Consider the following 13,923-nt stretch of genomic DNA (forward strand, 5'->3'; position numbering starts at 1 on the left):
AGGTATACAAACACCACATCTAACTGTTGATGATGTATACAGACAACACATCAAATTGTTGATGATGTATAAAGGGACCACATCTAACTGTTGATGATGTATACAAACACCACATCAAACTGTTGATGATGTATACAGACACCACATCTAACTGTTGATGATGTATACAGACACCACATCTAACTGTTGATGATGTATACAAACACCACATCAAACTGTTGATGATGTATACAGACACCACATCTAACTGTTGATGATGTATACAGGGACCACATCTAACTGTTGATGATGTATACAGACACCACATCTAACTGTTGATGATGTATACAGACACCACATCTAACTGTTGATGATGTATACAGACACCACATCTAACTGTTGATGATGTATACAGACACCACATCTAACTGTTGATGATGTATACAGACACCACATCTAACTGTTGATGATGTATACAGACACCACATCTAACTGTTGATGATGTATACAGACACCACATCTAACTGTTGATGATGTATACAGACACCACATCTAACTGTTGATGATGTATACAGACACCACATCTAACTGTTGATGATGTATACAGACACCACATCTAACTGTTGATGATGTATACAGACAACACATCTAATTGTTGATGATGTATACAGACACCACATCTAACTGTTGATGATGTATACAGACACCACATCTAACTGTTGATGATGTATACAGACACCACATCTAACTGTTGATGATGAATACAGGGACCACATCTAACTGTTGATGATGTAAACAGACACCACATCTAACTGTTATGAATGCATACAGACACCACATCTAACTGTTGATGATGTATACAGGGACCACATCTAACTGTTGATGATGTATACAGGGACCACATCTAACTGTTGATGATGTATACAGACACCACATCTAACTGTTGATGATGTATACAGACACCACATCTAACTGTTGATGATGTATACAGGTACCACATCTAACTGTTGATGATGTATACAGGGACCACATCTAACTGTTGATGATGTATACAGACACCACATCTAACTGTTGATGATGTATACAGACACCACATCTAACTGTTGATGATGTATACAGACACCACATCTAACTGTTGATGATGTATACAGACACCACATCTAACTGTTGATGATGTATACAGGGACCACATCTAACTGTTGATGATGTATACAGACACCACATCTAACTGTTGATGATGTATACAGACACCACATCTAACTGTTGATGATGTATACAGACACCACATCTAACTGTTGATGATGTATACAGACACCACATCTAACTGTTGATGATGTATACAGACACCACATCTAACTGTTGATGATGTATACAGGGACCACATCTAACTGTTGATGATGTATACAGGGACCACATCTAACTGTTGATGATGTATACAGGGACCACATCTAACTGTTGATGATGTATACAGGAACCACATCTAACTGTTGATGAGGTATACAGACACCACATCTAACTGTTGATGATGTATACAGACACCACATCTAACTGTTGATGATGTATACAGACACCACATCTAACTGTTGATGATGTATACAGACACCACATCTAACTGTTGATGATGTATACAGACACCACATCTAACTGTTGATGATGTATACAGACACATCTAACTCTTGATGATGTATAGAGACACCACATCTAATTGTTGATGATATATACAGGGACCACATCTAACTGTTGATGATGTATACAGACACCACATCTAACTGTTGATGATGTATACAGGGACCACATCTAACTGTTGATGATGTATACAGGGACCACATCTAACTGTTGATGATGTATACAGACACCACATCTAACTGTTGATGATGTATACAGACACCACATCTAACTGTTGATGATGTATACAGTATACACCACATCTAACTGTTGATGATGTATACAGACACCACATCTAAATGATGTTGATGATGTATACAGGGACCACATCTAACTGTTGATGATGTATACAAACACCACATCTAACTGTTGATGATGTATACAGACACCACATCTAACTGTTGATGATGTATACAGACACCACATCTAACTGTTGATGATGTATACAGACACCACATCTAACTGTTGATGATGCTAACTGTTGATGATGTATACCGACACCACATCTAAATGTTGATGATGTATACAGGGACCACATCTAACTGTTGATGATGTATACAAACACCACATCTAACTGTTGATGATGTATACAGACAACACATCTAATTGTTGATGATGTATACAGGGACCACCACTGTTGATGATATCTAACTGTTGATGATGTATACAGACACCACATCTAACTGTTGATGATGTATGACACCACATCTAACTGTTGATGATGTATACAGACACCACATCTAACTGTTGATGATGTATACAGACACCACATCTAACTGTTGATGATGTATACAGACACCACATCTAACTGTTGATGATGTATACAGACACCACATCTAACTGTTGATGATGTATACAGACACCACATCTAACTGTTGATGATGTATACAGACACCACATCTAACTGTTGATGATGTATACAGGGACCACATATAACTGTTGATGATGTATACAGACACAACATCTAACTGTTGATGATGTATACAGACACCACATCTAACTGTTGATGATGTATACAGGGACCACATCTAACTGTTGATGATGTATACAGACACCACATCTAACTGTTGATGATGTATACAGACACCACATCTAACTGTTGATGATGTATACAGACACCACATCTAACTGTTGATGATGTATACAGAGACCACATCTAACTGTTGATGATGTATACCGACACCACATCTAAATGTTGATGATGTATACAGGGACCACATCTAACTGTTGATGATGTATACAAACACCACATCTAACTGTTGATGATGTATACAGGGACCACATCTAACTGTTGATGATGTATACAGGGACCACATCTAACTGTTGATGATGTATACAGAGACCACATTTAACTGTTGATGATGTATACAGAGACCACATCTAACTGTTGATGATGTATACAGAGACCACATCTAACATGTCTAACTGTTGATGATGTATACAGGGACCACATCTAACTGTTGATGATGTATACAGACACCACATCTAACTGTTGATGATGTATACAGGGACCACATCTAACTGTTGATGATGTATACAGGGACCACATCTAACTGTTGATGATGTATAAAGGGACCACATCTAACTGTTGATGATGTATACAAACACCACATCAAACTGTTGATCATGTATACAGACACCACATCTAACTGTTGATGATGTATACAGAGACCACATCTAACTGTTGATGATGTATACAGACACCACATCTAACTGTTGATGATGTATACAGGGACCACATCTAACTGTTGATGATGTATACAGGGACCACATCTAACTGTTGATGATGTATACAGACACCACATCTAACTGTTGATGATGTATACAGGGACCACATCTAACTGTTGATGATGTATACAGAGACCACATCTAACTGTTGATGATGTATACAGACACCACATCTAACTGTTGATGATGTATACAGGGACCACATCTAACTGTTGATGATGTATACAGGGACCACATCTAACTGTTGATGATGTATACAGACACCACATCTAACTGTTGATGATGTATACAGGGACCACATCTAACTGTTGATGATGTATACAGACACCACATCTAACTGTTGATGAGGTATACAGACACCACATCTAACTATTGATTATGTATACAGGGACAACATCTACCTGTTGATGATGTATACCGACACCACATCACATCCACGACCTAACGCCTTTACTCCGTATATTCTAGATTTCTAAAAACAAACGATATCTTCCTTTCGAAAACTTGTAAATTTCACACACAGCATGTCTAAATAGATCTCTTTTTTTCAATTTTGAATAAAATTGGATTTTTTTTCTCCACTAGATAAACATTTACCTTAACCGCTGACAGTAATTAATACAACCTTACTCAAATGATAATTCGTACTCCAAAAATTTGATATATTGATTTAATAAATATCCCCAAACCTTTAATGATAACTAACACCCCCTAACCCTAAATGATAACTTGATACCCCCTAATCCCTAATGATAGATAATAGGCCCATAGCCTCAATGCTACCTAATATCCTCATCTCAGTGATGATAACATTCAAATGTAGTTTGATTGAAGAGTTCCTGTATGTTTAAAGTAAAAAAAAAACTCGGACAATTCAAAGAAAATTGGTGAATTATAAGACTTTGTAGGCCACATTGTTTAAAGTAATCAGAACCCTTAGTTACTGTAACCATGGTAACAATCTGTGAAAAAAAGTGAGATTCACACCTATCATACACTTACATATGGATCTATATAACGATATAGATGACATAATAAATATCAGGTTTTGTTAAAACTGTTTCAGTTGTTTACGAATTGTCCGTAAGGTTTTCGATCAATCAGAAAAAAACTGACAGCAGATGGTAATAACAGCATACCTAAACACGAACACAAGGTTAAAAGGGCTGTGTGGACATTGGCTTAGTTTTCAATAATGGGACATTTTTCATTATGAAGATCAGAATATAAAAAAATACATTTTCAAGATGCTGTACCCCATGGGTCAGTTATCATGGATGTAAAGTCTAAATGAAATAAACGCAAAGTCACGGGAGGTTATCCAGGCAAGGAGTCATATGTTGTGTCAAAAAAGGTGCATGTATATTAAATAAAATGAAAACATCGGGAGATAGATTGTTTTATACATGGAAAGGTTAAATGGAATGAGTTTTGGAGTTGGCAAGGCCTAGCGAATAGAGTTCAGTGAACGGCTCCCTAACTGCTATTGGGCATACACGTTTTTATTTTACCAACATATGTAGTGTTAGGGTTAATAAGCTCTAATTTCTTAGAATTTCTTAGATTTTTGTCACTTGATAATGGTGGTAATATCTTTATTAATCTGAAAGATTTTCTGAGTTATAACTTTTTGTTCGAACACGATATAATACGTATGTAGACTATGACTGGACTACTTTCTTCTTCAGCGTCCAGCGCCGGAAGTCAACAAAATGTCAGTAAGTTTGAATCATATTAATAGGCATCCTGAAGTAGTAGAAACTGCAACACTTTTGAATAATAAAAAACAGTATAATTTGTCCTTGATGGGTGGTACATATATTGTGTATATCACACATGTAAAGGTTAGAGAATATTTGTAATCGTCACAAAGCATTGATGTAACATTCATATTACAATACATTACAACTTACATAGTGATACAGATCATTATTTATTGTCCGCTTTATTATGCTACAAATAAGTTACATGTAATTCTGTTATGTGATGCAGTTTAATTCATTATGTGACTCTGCTGTAACTAATTATAGAGTTGTATTTTAATGCGCTATTCACTTGTGTGTCTTTTGTGCAGTCTTGATCGCTGAAAAATGTATGGGAAAATGTATCCTTCCGTTCCAAAGTATTCCCCAACAAAATGCATGTACTGCTCTTTTGAACGATTTGAAATGATAGTTTGTTTCTTAAACTAGAAACGTTGAACATCGAAATGTTTATAGCTCAGAGAACCAAGAAAAAATCCCGTCACATCTTTAATTCCTCTCAAATACAGAGATCGTTCATCACTTGGGTTTTATCCAATTGATAGAATTTTCTTCAAAAGTAGATCCCTGTCAGCTCCACCGCTGTTACTGCCATCGTGTCTCCATGCATTTGATTGGAGCATTCCAGCCAATGAGGTGAGCGCGCCATTTATAGAAAGACGAGAACGTTTCTGATTGGCTGAATTTGACTTCAATTCTTTATGATTTGTTTTTGTTGAAAATCGTGACATTCGGACACCACGTCGACTGCGCATGTGTGAAGCTTCCGGTAAAGTCACACATAACGTGAACTTCCCATTTAGTCCACTGACCGAAACTAAAAACGGTTGTTCTTCTGGGCAGCTATTGTCACTGGAATCCACAGACATTCTCCATAGCAACGTGTTCATTAGTGGTGGCGAAGGAAACCTTGGCGATGCTTTCACGTCACCCTGAGCAGTGCCGTAATGGCGCGCGACATCATCATCATAACTGGAATCTCCCAGAAAAGCCTTCCTGTAGCCCTCAATGTCATTTCTGTCCAAAACATCAGGTTCGTTTATTGGTAGCCCATCAATAGAAGCCAGCAACATTACAGCCAGGAGGGACGCCAACATATTCTCCGATGTGACCATCTTGAAGAATTTCTAAAAATAAAAATAAAAAGGTAATGATCGTTTGAGAATCTCTATGATACTGAACAAATATTCATTCTGATGACTTAGAGCTAACATAAAATCTAACGGGCCACGATGATTCAAAGCCTGGTGAGGAATAACCAGACATTTTCCAACTTAAACTTTAAAAAATCGGAGACATTATTTATCATTTTACAAGTTTGTTGAGACAGACCAGACTGATATATTTTTGTGTTAATTTTCTATATAGCAGTCCACTTTGTTCAGTGCGACAAGTTAATTTGTTCATTAACCATTGGTTAACTCTAACGTTTGAGCAAACGACGATGGAGAGCTTGTCACCTCAAATATCTTTTTTTTAAACATCTTATAATTATACAGACAGACAGAAACATTCACACAGAGACTTGCAGACAGACTCGCAGACAGACACATAGACAGACAACCACACACAGAGACACATTTTCAGATACGGACAAACACCAGTTGCTGATAATTGTTGAACTCCTATATTATACAGTGATATACACGTGTATTTCAAATGACTCAACTTGAGATTACGGAGTGTAATTATAGTCTCGATATTACAATGCGTATGACGTACAATATGTTGCACACTAATAAAGACAAAAATATGTGGCTATAAACTGGGAGCTATTTAAACATATAGAGTGACTTATTAAAAAAGAAGGTGCCCAAAGTTTGTCAATTTTTGAAAGGTTTATCTCGGAGTTGAATTTTTACTTCCTTGAAAGAGCATTATATGACATATTCTACACGAAAGATGAACATAATTACCTACTGCTGTCAGTCAGCGGCGTCATTAATATATGTTTATATATATATACCACTGGTTATCACTCTAGCCACATCTTTAAGTTTATATTCACCTTTTACGTAAATAAAGATTAAAATTAATAAAAAAAAACACACACAATAAAATCGATCCATTTTTCCATAAAAATACAGAAAAGACTGCAATGAAAATGCTTTTGCCAATACATGTACGATCACAGTAAAAGAGTGTGTGTCTTTTGTAGAATCATTGGTTCTAATGTGTGAAACACTTACGTTATATTACAAGGTGCTATTTACTTGTGTGTCCTCTTTTACAATCTTCGGATTTTAAGTTTATGCTACTGATGCACTGATGATAATATACTGGTTATTGTCCTTTTTACGGGACTTGAGATTTTTTTTCACAATAAAACACTGATCAGTTTTTTTTTGTCGATTTTCATCAAATTTCCGGCTTCGGCGCAAAGCAAGGACTATTTGATAGCTGCTTATTGTGTTCCTGCTAAGACAAGCATATAACATTCCACATCGTAGAAATGGTCCGATCATGCTGTTTTACGAGAACTATAACAGCTAGTTGTAATGATATTAAAGCTTCTGCTATTTTCAAATAACCCTTTCATATTGATAAAGAACCAGGTGCCATAAGAGTATTTTCGGATATTTTTTCCAGTATATGTTTCAAGGTCATCACAGCTCTATCATTGTACTCTCTGCTTTTATACCATTTATCTATTCGAGATGTTACTGTTTTGTGGTAATATGACGACCGACAGGTCGATAAAAATTTGTTTTAGTTTTTTATCGGTTTAACGTCCTTGTAACAGCCTTTCCAAAAAAGATAGAAAGAAGAAAAGGCGCAAACTTGTTGTGTGAAGAGCCTCTAATTAAATGTCATTGGTAAAGAAGAAATTGTTATAGCTATAATTAGAACTCGTGGAACATATTCTGGACTGATGTTGTAGCAAGCGCGTTATCATATTGCGAAAATTCAAAGTGGTTAAAACCTGTATATGTGAGCACAGTTGGACAGGTAGCTCACTGGAACTACAGAACGGTCTGTGAACATACGACCAATAGAATTGTTAAAACAATATTCTGACCCTTAAAGAAGTCATATGGATATTAAAAAAGTTAACGAAATGAAGAACTATAACAAACATACACACTGACAATGTGTAACCCGTAATTTCAGAATTTAAATTTTGACCAGATTACAGCTCATTTGATTTACTGTTCTTTTAGTAATCGGTTTACTGCGTGGGACATGGTTAAATACGGAACGTTACGGAGCCAGTCAAATCTGTACACAAATACGGAACGTTACGGAGCCAGTCAAATCTGTACACAAATACGGAACGATGCGGAGCGAGAAAAAAATGTACTAAAATTCGGAACGATGCGGAGCGAGTCAAATCTGTACACAAATACGGAACGTTACGGAGCGAGTCAAATCTGTACACAAATACGGAACGATGCGGAGCCAGTCAAATCTGTACACAAATACGGAACGATGCGGAGCCAGTCAAATCTGTACACAAATACGGAACGATGCGGAGCCAGTCAAATCTGTACACAAATACGGAACGATACGGAGCGAGACAAAAATGTACTAAAATTCGGAACGTTACGGAGCGAGTCAAATCTGTACACAAATACGGAACGATAAGGAGCGAGAGAAAAAACTGAACGGATAAAAGCTGTTTTAAGCTAGGAAATCAAGTCCATGTAAAGACCTATCACCACTAGCTACTGTTAACGTGTTTTTCGTTCGATTTGGCGTCAAACTGACAACTATTGACATATCGACGGATGTCCGTTAGTTCACTGTTATCACCTTATCCACATGGTTCATCGCCTGGTATGCCTTAATCAGTTTTCTCTTGTCTGATTTCCTGAAAGACAATGAAGAACCACGCATGTTCCATTGAAAGCACGTGTTGCTGACCATCAAACCTGGTGGTTCTCATAACATACACGTAAGTGGTCAGTCCCACACGTATTTAAATCGACTTCCGCATTGACCAGACATAATTTATCGGTAAAGATCGCGGGACGACCGAACAAATTCATGCGCGCATTTACGTGTGTCGTGAATTATGCAATGATCACGCAACCGGAAGATGTAGGATTTTCAGCTAATAACCGGAAACACGTGATAGCCTGGGTTTCAAGATATCCACACCTACATAGACATGATAAAAGGGACTGGCCTCCATTATTGTAAACATAATCCGGTGACACACGGGTGTGGGTAACAACAAAGGCCCGTTCTCTGTAACTAAATAATCAAGGTTAAGCCAAGGTCATGGTTATATACACTGGACATGTTTCTGACTCACAGTCAGGGATGAGACATTTATTATAGAGGAATAGGTACAGATTATAGCCAATTGGAATAATTTCCTGGTAAAAATTCAAGGCAACAAAATTACTAAATTTTTATATCTAAGAAATCACGATAACATGAAAAACGTGTTTCATTACGCGTGTACATGGATAAGCTGTCATTGGGAGGGTTCGGAAAAAAGCTGCAACACTATTAGTGTGTCGTGATAAAAAAATAATGTCATATATCAAGCTGGAGTATAAGGCAACCCGCATTCATTGAGTGGAGGCACAGCCATAAACTATATCAGTGACCTAATCCCTGATATTAGAATAAAGTCTACTCGAATCCTGATGATATTCTTACGTATTGTAGAATCCTGATATTGGACCCAAGTATTCCCGAATCCTGATATTAGTCCCACGTATCATAGAATCCTGATATTGGACCCAAGTATTCCCGAATCCTGATATTAGTCCCACGTATCATAGAATCCTGATTTTGGACCCAAGTATTCTCGAATCCTGATATTAGTCCCACGTATCATAGAATCGTGATATTGGACCCACGTGTCATAGAATTATGATATTGGACCCACGTGTCATAGAATCCTGATATTGGACCCACATGTCATAGAATTATGATATTGGACCCACGTGTCATAGAATCGTGATATTGGACCCACGTGTCATAGAATTATTATATTGGACCCACATGTCATAGAATTATGATATTGGACCCACGTGTCATAGAATTATGATATTGGACCCACATGTCATAGAATCCTGATATTGGACCTACGTGTCATAGAATTATGATATTGGACCCACGTGTCATAGAATTATGATATTGGACCCACGTGTCATAGAATCGTGATATTAGCTTGAGCAATCCTCCTAAAATTAGCCGCACATATTTGAAAATTGTAACTTTAAAGTTCGAATTATTGATCTTGAACCACTTTAAAGGATATAGGGATTAAGTGATTATTTCTTCTTTAATATGGTTGTATAGTAGCATCCATAGAGATTGGACTGTAAAGTTTCAACAAAAAGTTTACTATGTCTTGTGATATTAAATGTGCTTTATGTGTACTTGCTACCTCACTGAAGTGGGAGAGAACTTTTATATCATGGACATTATGGCCCAAACACCGTTTATATGGGAAAGAAAATACATGTAATGCACATTTGATTTCACAAGACATAGTAAACTGAAAAGCTGGTGGATTGTTAATTATCTTCTTATAATCATAAGATTAAAATATAAAAAATAACAGAGTTGTCTCCCATGATTTAAAGTTGATTAGTCTGTCAACTATGATTGTATGCATGTATGTATGTATGTATGTATGTATGGTGTATTTTGTTTATGTCTGGCCATCATGTTGTCTTGGGAGAAGACTTTTATAGGCTCTAGCCTACACTATCTAATCCTATTGATTGTTTATATCATTAAAATATTCTGAAATGAAAAGTTTCAACAAATTGGTTTATCTGATCTCATTGTATGGTGTAGAACAGGTAAGTGGTTCAGGCCCAGTGGTTCTCTTGTTGATTATGGTGACATATTATATAACCTTGTTAATATCGTCTCTCGTTATTGGAAGGATTGAAATCATCATCAGAATATTACACGTGTGATCCATATATCTATTTGTCAGGCGTTTAACAAAGCCTGGTGATGTTTTAGAAATACTTTGATCCTTTCAACTCTATGACTGAAGCAGGCTTATTTTTAAACAGTGACGTAGGTTCAGCGAACAATAATTACTAGGTGTATCGCCTAGATAGTATCATATTGACTTTCAATTTGTTTTGCAAATATCAAATCGAATTTTATTGGCAATCTTGAGATTCATTACCAAAATTCCCTGTAATTAAATGAGAATCGGTGCTAGGATCAACATTTGATGATGGGGTGTTCCCGCGGGCTTACTTTTTTACGTGTGATGCATAGCGTTTCCCTTTGCAGTTGTCCACACACCACCAACACTGCTAGTAAATCTCAGTAATTACGGCACCACCGAGCTGTCAGTTCATCACTGTATATTTTACATTACATCAAGTATTTTAATTTCATCATGGAATTTATTAAGTGATAGCGATTTTATGTAGCGAGGCCATGTTATATATAGTATTGGACGCTTCCATGAAGTTTTAGGTAAATAATTATCAGTGACATTTTTCTGTCTCGCGTCCGAACAAGTAAGTTATCATCACAAAGCACTGCTCAGTTACATGTTAACCCTCAAATTCAAATGTTCATATATTGTCTAATAAAGATGCTTTTATAAAACAAATATATAGAAAAAATCACAGCGTCCATCTGTTAACAATATTTTTATCAATTTTATAGCATTGACAGAAATATAACTGAAGACGAGGTCACCATACATATGACGTTATCTATGAGATTCTCAAGATTTTACAGACCTGCGAGGTGAGGTGGAGTGAAAAACAAAATTGTCAAAATATCCAGAACATTTTACACAATCTATGGAAGTAGGAAAAATATAAAAATGAAAGAATTAAAAAGGAAGACTTTCGAGGAAGTAAAATGTGAATAAGACCATGTGTTCCTGAAGAGTGAGCTTATTCTACTTCCAAGTAAATAATGTCACGTTCTCAAATCGAGAACAATATTATATCAGCTGCGACACAACCAGGGATCCTAATCATATGTAGCTTACAAATCTAACTTAACAAGGGATTACCCAATGAGATCACAGCCACGACTATAAAACTTTCCTGTAATCAATTGTAATCTTGAAATTGCCTTTGAACTGGCGATATCTCGACAGGTAAACGTGATATCGAAACAGGCCTTTGAATATGTAATTTCCATAGTTCGGGGGAAGCAAGAATACTGCTACCAAGAAATATAAATATAAATCATCATTTTATCATACAGTTTGGTGGAAAACTGCCTCTGTTGGTTTCTTTGTAGGTTCAGATTTAGGTAAGCAGGTAACTTTGAGGAGTCTGCTGCGGTGTCTCCTTGTTTTCCATATAAACCTAGTCAATAATATTGGTACATTTCAAAGACATCTCTAATACATCTAAAGGTAAAATGAAGGGATTGCATGCAGCATAAATTATAAAATAAAAATAATACCAACACGTCAACTTCATCCTAATTCAAAATTAAATTCACGTCAGTCAAGAACACAAGGACACAGAGTTTGTGTACGCCAGAAGTCCAGTAGTATACTTTACCACTAAAAGTAATCAACTGTCATATTTATATGAAAGTAGAACACTTAAATGAGATCATCTCTTTGCTAGTGAAATCCCTCAATATCTATAATTTGAGCATGACCGGTGACAAGCAAAACAATTTTTTACGGACCAAAATGGCCTCTTCATTAATATTGTTGTGTGTGTTGATCATAAATCGGTAAATCAATAGAAAATACTTTCGTGTGAACAAAGCAGTGTTGCAGTCAGGAACGACCAAGGACACTGGTATCAGCGTATAAAGCAATGAGCGATAACAATCGACTGTGCTCACATGACTCGGAAATAAATGGATTGGTTTCATTCAGAATATGCACGAGTTAATAGGGCTAACTGATGGACACGCACTTGTTCTAAAATGCCTGCTTCGATCGGAACAGGGTACCCACAATCGGCATAATTTCCAAACTGGAAGTTCAATATTGTACAAAGCAATTGCTATAGAACGTGATTCCCTAGCCCTGCCCCCTCCAAAAAGCCCCATTAATATGTGTACTGTAAATATTACATTAAGATTATTTGCTAGAAATGCAATTGAATTTAGGATATAAATTACCTTCAGTCTGCGTTCGCATGGAGTTAAGGATGCGTGCTTTTCTCGTCCAAAACTAGTCAGGAATCCGATAACTGACAATTTCGTGGGGGTTTTTTTTTTTTTTTTTCTTTGCTTTTTTAACAAAAATGCTCCTTGTTGAAAATTTCATGTTGTGAATGCATGTTCATATTAAGGAGAATAAAATGCTACAATTATCTCCCATTTTAGTTGGCTTGTTTGTATTTGTCTTAATTCATACTTTCACACGATATTGCTAAGCAACGACAGTAAATACGTTAGCGCGATGTTCAAGATTCTGACTTCTTACAGACTGTGTCGAATGATGCGCTGACACGTGAATGGGGTGATTGAATTAGTAGTTTCTATCCAAAATGACACGAAAGAAGATAGCAATTTCCTGTTATAATTCTAATTACTTTCAAAAACAAATCCGTTACCTTTTATAAACATTTGAATTAACCTGAATTAAGAATACTTAGTGTCAATTTGGATGTGAATATTCTGTGGTCGGGTGGCGCAATAGTAACACAATCGTCTTGCCTTTCACACAAACCCCCAATGTTCGATTCTCGGAACGGACATGAAAAGGCAAGAGGTCACCTGTCCGATCAGGTGGGTTTTCCCCCGGGTACTCGGGTTTCATCCCATAGTAAGACTCATCGCGCGCTTACATCCGGGCCAATAATATGTCATATGTTTATCATATAAACACATCGATACAGGGAGTATTCGATTTACCATTTTATGT

This window comes from Ylistrum balloti, unplaced genomic scaffold, assembly GCF_031769215.1.
Source record: "Ylistrum balloti isolate Yb309-2 unplaced genomic scaffold, AGI_CSIRO_Ybal_v1 Utg371388, whole genome shotgun sequence".
NCBI lineage: Eukaryota > Metazoa > Mollusca > Bivalvia > Pectinida > Pectinidae > Ylistrum > Ylistrum balloti.